We start from the raw sequence: 7685 nt of genomic DNA, 5'->3' as shown, positions 1-7685 counted from the left end.
TGCATCTTGTGGTGTACAGGGAATATGCCAGCTTATCTATAGGAGTTACTCTTCTCCATAGCTGAGCTTGGGAGCATATTGCAGTTACTCGACCGTTGGGGGTATAAGATAGGCGAGAACGATGTCCTTATATTGATAGTTACATTGGTTTGTTACATTATACGTGGATACGATTTGTATGGTTTTGGCATCGCATTTTTGACGAGTTGTTGTAGTTCACATGGTAGCCATTTTTGGACAGTGAGATAGGGAGGGGGGATTGGCAGCTGTATTGGGTTGGAGTGGAGATGTGACTTTTTGGTTGGTCTGTATATATTATGGAGTATTATGTCCCTTATAGAGTAGCGAGACAGTTCGGCCTGGTCTAGGACATAGTGGGAGACACACCATTGTATTCTCAGATGACATGAGAGGTGATATTTTGGGGTTCGGCAGTGAGTCCATTGGAGGGTAGGACCAGTTTCCAGACAGTGACATACTTGGTGTGGGATGAGCGGAGGGGGGAGGGGGAGGATCCAGGGACCACCAAAGGATATAGGAGCTGGTGGGAGGGACATTTTCTAGTGCATCTCATTATCCCTGGAGTTTTGGAGGATGATGAGCTGCATCCAACAGTAGACAAGGTAGTCGGTGGAGAGGATGATGCACCTGGTGACAGGGTTTTGGTGGGAGCAGGGAGGGGTCCTAGAAGACAATAGAGGAGAGATAGGGTGGTATGGAGGAGGGAGCCTGAGGTAGGAGAGGGACAAGAGACAACACTTGGGGTAGAGGAGGTAGTCGAGGGAGGGGATGGTGGTGCAGAGGGGGTTGTGGCCATTGATATTCACGAGGCACGGGTACAGGTTGCAGGGGTAGAGGGAGGAGGAGGAGTGTCAAAGGCTGATTTTGACAGACTCTAGCAGCAGAGGGATGCCACTCGGACGAGGCTACACTTGCTCAAGGATGAGCTACAGGTTGAGAGAGCTAGGAGGCAGATCCTAGAGGCAAATGTGGATCGATTGTGGTGGGAGATATCAGATTTGATAGACAACCTCCACACACCAAAGAAAGAGGTGGATGATCTGAGGGTTGATAGGGAGGATTTTGAGCAGGCATTGGAGGAGGCACGATCAAGGACTGCCATTGGTTCCTTACGAGATGCTCTCCATTGACAAGACGATGAGCTAGAGGAGCTACGGGGCAGAGTACGGAGAGAAGAGGCAGATGCCACATGCTTGCGGGGGGAGAGGGATACATCATGTTAGATGTTGGTCCTCGTAGGGCTAGGGCAGATGTATTCTGACATGATGCAACAGAGAGAGAGGGCAGAGAGGGCAAGTCGGGAGGCGGCCTACTACAGGGGGTTGTACCATGGAGTGGTTCCTATAGAGCAGCGAGCAACCTCGTACACCGAGAGTGTGCAATCTCACCAGACACTTAGCTAGTGACCGACTCAGAGTCAGTGGATAGGTGGATTAGTGGATTTTAGGCCACCGAGAGCAGGAGGGGCAGGAGGATCTAGAGGAGAGGGTGATGAGGAGGGGGCTGGGGAGACATGTGGTGAGAGCTAGCTCCATTTTTCCTTATGTGTTGTATTTTAGACCCTTCAGGGTGATCATTGTAGTATGACATACATATTCATGTTTTTGAGCTATATATATATGATTTTTGGTGGTGATTATACATATATTTTATTATGGACATTATGATGGACTTTTATTATTTTTTGTAGTATTTTTGTGATGTGATATATGGATGATGGTTATGGATGGATTGTGCTGACCTATTTGTGATGTAGGATGGATGCTTATATGTGTTTATGTTGCTGATATGTTTTTGGATACAGAGTGGGCATACATGTATGTAGATGCTTATGTTTTTGTGATTTGTTGATATGTATGTATAATGAATGAATATGCAATGTAATGATAAATGTGGATGTAAATGAAAAATGGATAATGTAATGAATCTAAATGAGTAATAAATGCAATCTATATGAGTGATGAATAGAAAATGAATGCAATCTAAATGAAATGAATGGATAATGTAATCTAAATTGTTAATGGTATGAAATTTAAATGATTGATGCCCAATGAATGATTAATGCAAGGTAATGGATATAATTTAAACAAGGGGAATAATGAAATCGTAATCTAAATAAATGTAATGGAAAATGTAAATGATTAATGCTTGTGGAAATGATTAATGGATAATGTAATCTACATAAATAATGTAATGGAATGGATAGTATAACCTAAGTGAATGCATAATGCAAACAAGATGAATAATGAAATGCAATCTATCTAAATGATGCATCTTTAGTGGATAATGAAATGAATGGATAATGCAATGAATGATGTGATGGATAATGCAATGAATGTAACTAGCATATATGTTTTAAAATTTTAATTTAATCTATATAACATACACCGAGAGATATCCTTCTCGAGGTGCCTATTTCAATTTAGGGTATAAAATTGATTAAAAATAGGCGCCTCGAGAAGGATATCTCTGGGCGTATGTTATATAGATTAAATTAAAATTTAAGAATATATGCTAGTGGTAGTCGCGCAACACGACATGGAAAACATAAAATAAATGCAATATATAATTATATAGTATCTTTTTCTTGAGTTGAGTTATATAATAGTATTTTAATATTATTATATTATTATTTATCTAGGTATATGAAATATATCCATTTAGACTATTTTTAATAAATATATATGTTTTACAAGATTAAAGCATATACTAAAATGTAAGATATAAATTGGAATTTATTTAATGATAATATAAATATTTTTTAATGGTCAGTATTATGGTTATGGATAGGGTTAAGATTAGTAGTATGGTTAGAGTTAAGGTTAATTGTTAGGGATACAATAAGGGTTCATATCAAGTTTAGGAGTTGGTTTAGGTTTAGAATTATGGTTAGGGTTAGGATTTAGGATTACTGTTAGGATTACAGTTAGGGTTAGGGTTAAGGGTAGTATCAATGTTAGGGTGTGGTTTAGGTTTAGGATAAGGGTTGGAGTTAGGCTTTAGGATTATAATTAGGGTTAGGATTAGGGTTAGTATTATGGTCAGAGTTAAGGTTTACATCATTGTTAGGGATACAATTAGGGTTCTAATCAAGGTTAGGGTTTGGTTTAGGTTTAAAATTATGGTTAGGGTTAGGATTTACGATTAATGTTAGGATTATGATCAAGGTTAGAGTAAAGGATTCTATTATGGTCAACGCTAAGGTTTACATCATTGTAGGACTAGGCTTAGGGTAAGGGTTAGGGTTATGATTAGGGTTAGGTTTCATGGTTAAGGTTGTGATATTGTTTAAAGTTTATATCATGGTTAGAGTTAGCATCAATTTTATGGTTTGGTTTAGGTCTAGGATTATGGTTAGCATTAGGGTTGGGGATTACAATTAAGGTTAGGGTTCGGGTTATGTCTAAGGTTTAGTGTTAGGGTTAAGTTTATGGTGAGGGTTAGGATTTATTGTTAGTTTTAGAATTTTGTTTAGAGTTTATATCAAATTTAGGGTTAGGGTTAGGGTTATAATTATAATTGGGGGTAGGGTTAGGATTATGATTGATTTATGATTTTATAATGTATGTTTAGCATTAGGGTTATGGTTTATTGTTAGGGTTAAGTTTAGTATTATCCCTAGGGTCATGGTTTACATCATTGTTAGGGTTTGATTTAGGTTTATGATTATGGTTAGGGTTATGGTTAGGTTTAGTGTTAGGGTTAAGTTTATGGTCAGGGTTAGGGTTTATTAATAGTGTAACCCTAATTATAGTTAGTGTTAGGATTATAATTTGATCTAGGATTGTTTGATGTGACATATCTTAGAGAATCATGTATATTACAAATAAATAGTAGCACAAAATATGTTTTAAAAATAAAAGATATTATTAGTGGAAGTTTTATAAATTGCCACACACCCACTTAAAATTTGTTTTAAATGGTACTATTTCTTTTATATTATATTATAATTCAAAAAAATGGCAAATCTTTCTAATTTACATGTTAAATATTGTAAAAAAATGTTAATTTTTTTTTTATATTTAGCTGCTAAACATTTAACATTTCATATATATTTGTTAAACAATCATTTAAAACATATATTTAAAGCCACACATTTAGAAAACCACACGTATAACAATTAATATTGTTGTCCTTTCAACTCTCATATAGGAGAAAAAATGCATGCTTCACTATAATGAACTTGAATAAGTGAGAAGTGATGAAGTTCAAATAATAAGTAACTACATGAATATTACTTCATTGTAATGGTGTAAATACATCACAAATTCTTCAGTGATGAGAATGGTATTACGTCCTTTATTTACAATATGATCAAAATATACTTCTTTCATAATATCTGGAAATATGGACACTATTGCAGATGCATCACGAGCTTTTTTAGCAACATCTTCCATTTTTAATATTTCAAGTTCTTCGACATCATCGATCATTAAGCTCGTGTTTTCAATTTCTTTGACAATTTTGTTGCAGCATTCTAAAACAATTCTCACACATTTGTCAATAGGAGTTTCAACAAAATTGTTTGAGTTTATAGATGCAGTTGGACTTTGAACAATGATTTCCGATTCGTCTTGTGAAACATCCATATTTCCAAGTATTTGTTGAAAATAAAAAAATAAAATAAAATTAGGGTTATCATTTAGGAACAATGATAATAAAGTATTCATAATTTGTGATAAAATTATAAAATCACTATATTTAGTAGCACAAACAATGTATGAAATAAATAATGAAAACATTTATTTATAATTGAAGCAAATTAAATCATCAGAATAGGATATTAGTAGGCTTACTATGTTTAAATGTCACTAAAAACATTTAAAATGAAATAAAAAATATAAAACCATAAGGAAATGATGTTAAATAAAGGAAATTAGCCTTTATATTTGATTAAATTATTAAATTGAAATATATTCACTGACTTACTAAATGTTGAGAAATTATGTAGAGAATGATTGTTTGTTTAAATTAGATAAGAATAGTCACTCATGAGTGCGTCCATTTTGCTTTTCAATCATAATATGTAGATATATTATCATATAGATTTTACATAAAACTATTTACATCTCATAAAATATTATTTAACAAAATATATTTTAGTCTAAATTAACCTACAATATATGATTAAATTAAAAAATTAATAAAAAAATAAATCATCAGAATAAGATATTTTTTTGATAAGTAAATTGTTGGATTGGGCCAGATCCCTTTATATTATATCCAAAAGAGAGAGAATAAAATAGTGTTTTCTTGTGGCTACAACCTTGCCTGCTCTCTCCTTATCTATTTGTATGTTAACACCAAAAATCCAGCCATCTATAACTACAAAACTATTGGTTTGTACGATCTATTACATTGTATTTTCTGGCTAACATAATTAAATAAACCGATAAATACAGAGACAATAAAAAACATTTTTTAGGAAACCCAACCTTAGAAGAGTCATCTGCGCTTTACATCCCTCAGTCCACGTAGCTCACTGAACAGTGGGTTGTTTGGGTCCAGTGACAACCCTTGTTTTTTTGTTTCTTTCTTCATCCTCCTGGAATGGGCTGATCGAGCAACTACTGGGCAATCCCTTTGCATCTTTTGTGTGTCGAGCTTCTTGCTATGTCTTCTACTTCTTTGACATCATCAGCCATCTAGCCCTCTCCATAATCTAGTAGAGTTGGCGCATCCAACTTGTCCTCCTCCCCGTCGCTTTCATCTGGTACGCAGTATCCTTCTTGTTGTTTGTACATCCGCATCCATTCTTTGGTCAAAGGAGGAAGGATACCAGCTGCCCTCTGCAGAAATTCCAAATTTCTTTCCATGTTAGTCCTCCTGCTTCTCAATTCTTCTGGCTCCATCATGGTGACTAGGGGAAACTTCTTGACCTCTCCCGTGAAACCCCGACCAGTGCCTAGATAGTACTGTTGGGGCATAGGAACCATGTTTTGTACATCCATATTGTCAAGCACTGCATCTATATCCCGTAGTTATTTGTGTTGGAAGAGTCTTTGGCACAAATTTTTTGCCTTAGATTTCACCACACCTATTGTTAGGGCTAATGCCAAGAACATGGATGTGATATCTGTGTTGACCCTATACTTGTGGTAAGCCCACATGAACTCTGTCCCTAGGACCTCTTTAACCGCATGCAGGATAAGCAGGTGCCTCATTGAAAGCATTCGCAACAACCTCTGGTCCATCACATCACCAAAAAGTGACACCATGCTCCTTGTGGATTGTAGACAAATAGGGGTATCCATCTTGATCATAATAAGATATTAGTTGGCTTAATATGGTTAAATGTCACTAAAAACATTTAAAATAACATAAAAAATATAAAACCATAAGAAAATGATGTTAAACAAAGTAAATTAGCCTTTATATTTGATTAAATTATTAAATTAAAATATATTTAATGACTTCTAAATGTTGAGAAATCTTTTAGAGAATGAATGTGTCCATTTTGCTTTTCAATCATAATATGTAGATATATTATCATATTTATTTTACATAAAACTATTTACATCTCATAAACATATTATTTAATAAAATATATTTTAGTCTAAATAAACCTACAATATATGATTAAATAAAAAAATTAAATTATACATTTTTCTCCTCAAATAATTAATTTGCATTAATCAATGTGTTTTAACTACCAAACTCTTTGAATATCCAATAAATTGAACCAAGTGTAGATTCTTATTACCAAACTTTTGGGTGAGGAGAGAAAGTATCATGATTATAAGAGAAGAGATAAGTAGCATTGCTAATTTTTGAAAGTACAAATTCCAAGAATTTTGTTAACAACATTTATTAGATCAAATAACTTCTAAGGATTTTAGCCTGCTTTCTTCTTCCTTTCTTCTGACAACTTGTTTTCCCCTCTTCATTTTTTCATATCTGTCATATGTGAAGGGCGGAATAATCTGCAGTCCTTGCAAAGATTTGACACGTGATATTGCTACAAATGTGAGACCACTTCTTTCAGTGGGGCCTATATCAATAGTGGCTTTGTCTAGTGTCAACCCTTGTGATTTATGTATGGTTAAAGCCCAAGCCAATCTCAATGGAATTTACTTTGTGATAGCTTTGTCAATTGCTGGAATTGGAACTCTTTGGGGATGACGATCATCAAATGGAATTCCTGAGTAACCATCAAAATCTACAAGTACATATGACGGTGGCAAAGGTGGTGCATTTCCAGGTCTATATACAATACTTCAAATATATCCTAGTGCTCCATTGACAAGACCCGCTTCTATCCATAAGTTTGAAGTTAACATCACCCTTACATTTTTGCTGAGTAATAGCTCCATGTCGAACTCATCATTTCCATCGCCTTCTATAGAACTAAGTGCTTTTGTTTTTACAGTGATGCTTCGTGCAATAGGGTTTTTTAATGAGTACAATTTTCTTTTGTTATGACTGTGCACATTATCATTTGTCGAGAATAAATGAACACTATTTTCAAACTCATCATTTGTTGCAATACTCATGTTTCCATTTGATCTTGACATAAGTAACATCCAATCATCTATTGAAGGGTTTGCATCCCTTATGTTTGTTAGAAGAAGACGAAATCTTTCTTGTTCATTGCTTTGTCCATCTTGTCTGAAAATACGGCTCAAAGTAACTACAGTTTTGAATTCTTCCCACAGTATCCTTGC

Source organism: Cryptomeria japonica, chromosome 1 (genome assembly GCF_030272615.1).
Source record: "Cryptomeria japonica chromosome 1, Sugi_1.0, whole genome shotgun sequence".
NCBI lineage: Eukaryota > Viridiplantae > Streptophyta > Pinopsida > Cupressales > Cupressaceae > Cryptomeria > Cryptomeria japonica.
This window is presented reverse-complemented; position numbering follows the sequence as displayed.